The following is a 6,920-nucleotide window of genomic DNA, read 5'->3' as shown; positions in this document are numbered from 1 at the left end:
AGCAGACGCGTTGAGTCGGAAGGAAAAGTTAAATGTGTTATCAGTACCTGAAGAGAAATATAAGGAATTTCGGAAACCGGAATTGGAGATTAAAGTTTGCAAGCCCGAGGAAGCGAAAGTGTATAGTATGACTTTCCAGCTGGAGTTGTTAGAAAAGATAAAGAAATGTCAGGAAAATGTAATGGATCAAGATATAAATCATTTGGTAGGTGAGGAATTGTGCACGCAGAAGGATGATCAAGGTATTCTGAGGTTTTCTTCTAGAATTTGGATTCCACCGGTGACGGAGCTGAAGAATGAAATTTTATAGGAGGCACATAGTTCAAGATATTCAATCCATCCAGGGAGTACCAAAATGTACAGGGATTTAAAGGAGAATTATTGGTGGCCAGATATGAAGAGGGAAATTGCGAAATGGGTTAACAGATGTTATACCTGTCAGAAAGTTAAAGCAGAGCATCAGAGACCAAGTGGATTGTTACAGCCATTGGAGATACCAGAATGGAAGTGGGAACATATTGCCATGGATTTCATAGATGGATTACCAAGGACAAGGGCTAATCATGATGCCATTTGGGTTATAGTGGATAGACTTACTAAATCAGCTCATTTTCTGCCTATAAATGAAAGATTTTCACTTGACAAGTTGGTCCATATGTACCTAAAGGAAATTATAGTTCGTCATGGAGTTCTTGTGTCCATCGTATCTGATCGAGATCCAAGATTTAATTCAAGATTTTGGAAAAGTTTTCAAGAATGTTTGGGAACGAGATTGAATATGAGTACGGCTTATCACCCCCAGACGGACGGCCAAAGTGAAAGAAAGATTCAGATAATCGAGGACATGTTATGTGTTTGTGCTATTAATTTCAAAGGAAGTTGGGACGAGCATTTACCTCTCGTAGAGTTTGCTTATAACAACAGTTATCATGCCAGTATTGGGATACCACCCTATAAAGCCCTTTATGGATGCAAATGCAGATCTCCAGTGCATTGGAACGAAGTAGGAGAACGCAAAATACCTGGACCTGAACTAGTACAGCAGACAAAAGAAGTAATTGAAATTATCCAAAAGAGATTGATATCCACACAGGACCGTGAAAGGAAATATGCAGATCAGTCCAGGAAAGACATGGAATTCGAAGAAGAAAACTTGGTATTACTGAAAGTATCACCGTGGAAGGGACTAACGAGGTTTGGAAAGAAAGGAAAGCTGAGCCCAAGATATGTCGGACGTTTTGAGATTCTAAAGCGCGTTGGAAAAGTAGCTTACGAGTTGGCGTCACCTCCACACATGGAGCACATTCACAATATTTTTCACGTATCAATGCTTAAGAAATATAATCCAGACTCCAGGCATGTAATAGAATATGAGCCAATAGAGCTTCAGGAAGATTTGTCATATGTAGAGAGTCCGATAGAGATTTTAGAGAAAAGAGAGAAGGTATTGAGAAATAAAGTGGTAAAGCTAGTAAGAGTGTTATGGAGAAACCCAAAGGTTGAAGAGTCAACCTGGGAGTTAGAAAGTTATATGAGAGAAAAGTACCCTCATTTGTTTTCTTAGGAGATTATGAGGACAGAGTCCTTTTAAGGGGGGAAGGATGTAATATCTGGAATATATCGTGTAATTATTTTTGCTAATAAATAATTAATATATGTGTTCAGTATCTATTCTGTGAATTAATTGTTAAGTGTTAAATGTGTTTGGATGTTTAAAAATATTATTAATTGAGTATTTTAATTTTTATATGTCCAAAATAAAATATAGATAATTGTCATATCTTCCTAATTATTTTTATGTTGATTTATGGATTTATAAGGATCATATGAAATTTATAAATCTTTTTCCGAGTATTTAAAATCTATTTTAAAGAAATGGGAACCAACCGACGTCATCCGTTGTTACGTTTTTGGAACCCGAAACTCTTACGAGAACTCCTTTCTAACCTAATTGTAATATTCCGAGCATATTCCATGTTTCGACTTTTTCGATCCGGCGTACGGTTTGTCCTGCGCGGGTCCTGGCGCAACATTTTCGATACAATATTCGTTTCGGTAAATCAATAAAACTCGTATTTTCGATAAATGGGAGCTTTTTATTAAACTATCCCAATTATCACCTAGTAGTACGTGTAACCAGGCGCTGAGACCAAGACCGCAGTACAAATTGTACTAGTTTGGATAACTGTCCTGAAAACCGATACCGTTTGGATCAGTTTTTACGAATAAACGTACGGTTTTATATTCGGAATGATCCAACGGGATACTAATTTTCCGTAATTATAAATAGCCTTTACCGTATTTTATTTCGTATCAAAAATCATTTGCAGTCAGTAATTATATAAATTTTCAGAGAAAATTCATATATTCATAAACCTTTCTGAGAATCAAACCAACAATCGGAGGTGTTACCGGAGTCCGTTTGGAAAGCTCGAGTACTCAATCCAAAGGTCTTGAGGTGTTCTATCAGATTCTGTGTCAAAATATCACTGCAAAAATCAAGTTTTATTTTCTGAAAAATTATTTATTTTCGAATTAATTTTATTAAAAATATGAATTTTTGTTCGGATGATTGTTTGTATGATTTGATGCTTCCATGTTGTAGAGCTTGTTTTCCTGATGATTTTCATATGTCATACGTCCGATTTGGAGTTCAATAACATGCTCAAAAGTGGGTTTAATTCTCGAATTTTAAAATTAGGGTTTATAACCCGTATGAATGTTTTCAATTGAAATTTTGGGCTTTTTGATTTAGGGGTTATTAGCTGTTGAGTTATAGTGGATTATGTTCCTTATGAAATTTGCAATCGATTGGTATATAGCTCGTTAACAGAGGATGTCTGAATCGAAGGGAGTTGTGTTTTGAAAATTTCCGAAGTTCGCCGGAAACAGGCGATGTTCTTGGCCAATTTCCGGCCAAATCTGGGGTTAGTTGAATGATTTGATTGCATGAATAAGTTCCTGGTTGTCTGTAGATGTGATCTGGAGCCTGTGGTGAGGTGAGGGTGCCGGAATCGTCTTCTCCGGCCACCCCTGTATTTTCCGGCGACGGGGGTTGTAAAATTGCAATTTGGTACCTTATCTTTTTGGGAAGAAACAGTTAGGTCCCTGAGGTTTCCAGAACTTGCAAATTTTGGATTCCTGTTTTAAAAATATTTAAAAATCATATTTCCTATTTATTTTAAATATAAAAATTCGATTTTAATTTCTGAAAATTCCAAAAATTATTATTTTAATTTCGAAAATTATATTTAATTCAAAAATAAATCTGAATTAATTAGTTAATTAATTTCAGTTAATTTTTAATTGATTAATTGGTCAATTAATTCAAAAATTGATTGATTAATTGTTTTAATTAATTAATAATTAATTTAATTAATTATTTAATTAGATTTAATTATTTAAAAATGATTTAAGAATTCCGAAAAATAGTTTCGAGCTTTAAAATATTATTTTAAATTATTTTCAAGGCTCGATAATTATTATGAAATTGTTTTGAAGCCGGAATTGGCCAACCGAACCCTATTTACTACTTCAAAATTGATCCAATGACCCGTTTTAATTCCGAAAAATGTTTTAAAAATCATTTTAAATATCCGAAAGCCTATTTATGACCCGAGACTTCTTTATAAATGATATATCATTGATTATGTGATGTGTTATGTGTTATATGTGACGTGTTGGTTAACTATCGGTCTATATATTCGATGTTTACTTGTTTATTGCATAACAATCCGTTAATCGGATTTGGGTGAAACGAAAGGTAGATAGAAGTATGTGTCGAATAGAATCGTATGAGTTAAATATTGATAGATGCTTATGATATGTGAGCAGAAGAGGCAAGGCGTAGGAAAGGGAAACAGATAGTCAAGGAGTAAGACAGTGGTGATTGAGAGCAAGTGCAGTGTAGTAAGCTAGTACCAGGCAAGTATTCTGAACTTTCTCGAGATATTGTAGTGATTGATATTCCTGTTTTATATTGCAAGTGCTTTGAAGCACTGAACCCTAAACCTTGATTCCAGTTATTGATCTTGAGTCGTAAACCTGATTCTTTCCAGACTATTGATTGTTGTGTACCCAAATACGAACCTTAAATATACGATACTACTCCACAAATACATACAAACTAAATATTAAACACTGAACTAGATTGCTTACACATTCAAACCATTGTATCTTATGCTTTGAAAGACCAAATCCTTGAAACCCTGAAATGTTGATTCCTTTGTTATCCAATTCTTTCATTACCTAACAACCAAGCTTTGGAAATGCCATATTGATCTTTATACAAATTAAAACCATTTTCATTATTGAACATCCAATGTTGTTAATGATCCTGTTTATTGTTTATTACTGCTTATTCTGTTATTATGGTAGAATTGGATTGTTTTTATAAAATTGTGGACCAGATTCGTGGTCAGACCATATAATGGTCAAGTTAGGCCAATGTGTGCCTTGGATCCAGTAGTTAGAGCAGTGCCGTGTGCTTTGCTCGGGGTTAGTGCGTGACTGATCAGCAGCCTAACCTTTGTTTTTAAAATGACAATATAATATCCAATTCTAAATCATAATCCATTGTTCACCTGATATCATAACCATATTCACCTGATGATCATTATTCTCAGTTTTGTCATTATGACTTGCTGAGCTAGTTAGCTCACTTGTGCGATGCTATTTATGTTCTTTCCAGTTAAAAAGGAACCTGTTGGTAACGAGGATCCCCAGTCCAGCGCGAGAGCTAGGGGTTCAGGTTGATCAAGTTTGGCTAGTAGGCTTCTTTTGGGATAATCTTAAGTTTGTAAAAGTTTGTAATAATGTTTAATACTCAGTTCTGAGTTTGGATAATTGGAATTTGAACGGTTTGTAATATAAGTAGATGTGTTGGCTTGTGTGCATACTTTAACCTATTGCGGTCCGTGGCGGTCCGTGGTAGTTGGTAAGTAGGGTCTTTGCATATTATTATTATCTTTATTATTGTTATAAGCAGGTTATAAATAAGGTATGTGTGTGTGGACCCCAAACTTCTGATCCGGGTTTGGAGGGTGCCACAGGTTTGGTATCAGAGCTACAGGTTATAAGTCACTGACACAAGCCTAGGTTGACGGGAATGGGTAGAGGGTTAGGATTAAAAGTAAGGAATAGAAAGATAGAACGTCGAGAGGTTGAGTGCTTCGGTATAACAGGTATTAGTGTGATTCGCGTCATGGTTCGAGATTCTTATATTGCAATATGATTTCAGATAGCAACGATGACCGACTCTTTTATTCCCGTATCAGCTGATTACTCAGAGCCTTCAGTTGGAGGACCGTCTTCGGATCCACGTCCTGTTGTTCCACTAGTGTTGGCTATACTACCTCCACCTGTGTTGCATCCCATACCATTGCAGGCTATTCCACCTCCAGGCATGAGGCCACCTATCAGAGGACCCCCACTTGCTGATTCAGGCTTTACTAGTCACTCAGTTACAGGAGTACCTTTCCAGTTCTCTTCCTATCCTGTCCCATATCATCAGTTTGAGGCTTGTCTTATGGAGCAGCGATTCCTACATGGTCAGATTCAGGAGTTACTACATATTATGCGTACTAGAGAGGTTGGGAGTGGTGAGAGGCGACTTAGAGAGAGGCTCCAGGCATTTCGTAGAGCAACTGCAGTGAGGATTGCTGAGGCTACACATGAGGACATCACCCCTGATTTCCTAGTGGAGTGGGCTAAGTGGGTTCTAGAGGAGCTTGAGGAGATTGGAGGTCCAGACTTGCCATGAGTTAGAGATCCAGAGATGCTGAGCAGTATTGTAATGGTTATGTAGTATGTACAGTAGTGTGTAGTGTGTATCAGTAGACTTTTGAGTTGTATTTATAGACTAGCTATGTTGACTAGTGAGTAGGTTGTTGTACCCTTTTGCTTTTACTTTCGAAGCGTCTTTACGCTTGTACTACCCAAAACTTTTGATCTATATATATCAGCACCTTTCCTTTCCAGTATTGTCATTCATTTTACTGCACCTGTTTTACTTTACCTTATTTATTGCACCAGTTATACCCCTGTGATACCATATACCCTGTTTTTCATAACTGTTTATATTCTGTAAAGAAGCATGCAATTTACTTAGTTATAACTACTTTCAAAAAGAAATATTTCTGTTTTACAAAACTTTTCTTTTATGCAAAGAATTTGATTTAAAAGCTAAATAAGTTGTTTGATTCTTTACAGAAAATGTCTCCCAGAAGAAATACCCGCACCAACACCCAGAATGAAGAAACCAACAACAAAAATAATAACAACCAAGATGATACAAACCAGAATTCAAACCCAGGACCCATAGACCTAGCAATAGCCCAGATTCTTCAAATCTTGGCCCAACAAACAGTTCACCTGGCACAACAACAACAAAGACAGACCAATCCCCAGGTAACTGTTAAAACTTTTCAGGCAGTAAACCCACCAGAATTCAAGGGTTCCTTAGAACCGATTGAAGCAAATGTTTGGTTAAAGGAGATAGAGAAGGCATTTGCCTTAGTAAAAGTAAAGGACGAACAGAAGGTTGAGTTTGCAAGTTACTATTTGGAGAATGAGGCCACCTATTAGTGGGAGATGGTGAAGACATTGGAAGGTACGGATGTTATTACTTGGGAAAGGTTTAAGGAATTGTTTTTAGAAAAGTATTTTCCTCAGTTTATTCAAGATCAGATGGAGCTGAAGTTTTTAGAATTAAAGCAAGGGAATATGTCGGTGGCAGATTATGAAAGTAAGTTTAAAGAATTCTCAAGGTATGTGCCGTCGTATGTGGATACTGACAGGAAGAAGGTTAAGAGATTCCAGCAAGGTTTGAAGCCATGGATTAGAGGGAAGGTAGCCATTTTTGAATTGGATACTTATGCAGGAGTTGTATAGAAGGCTATGATCGCAGAGACAGAGAGTGG

Source organism: Apium graveolens, chromosome 10 (genome assembly GCF_009905375.1).
Source record: "Apium graveolens cultivar Ventura chromosome 10, ASM990537v1, whole genome shotgun sequence".
Lineage (NCBI taxonomy): Eukaryota > Viridiplantae > Streptophyta > Magnoliopsida > Apiales > Apiaceae > Apium > Apium graveolens.
The sequence above is the reverse complement of the archived record's forward strand: the minus strand, read 5'-3'. Positions refer to the sequence as shown.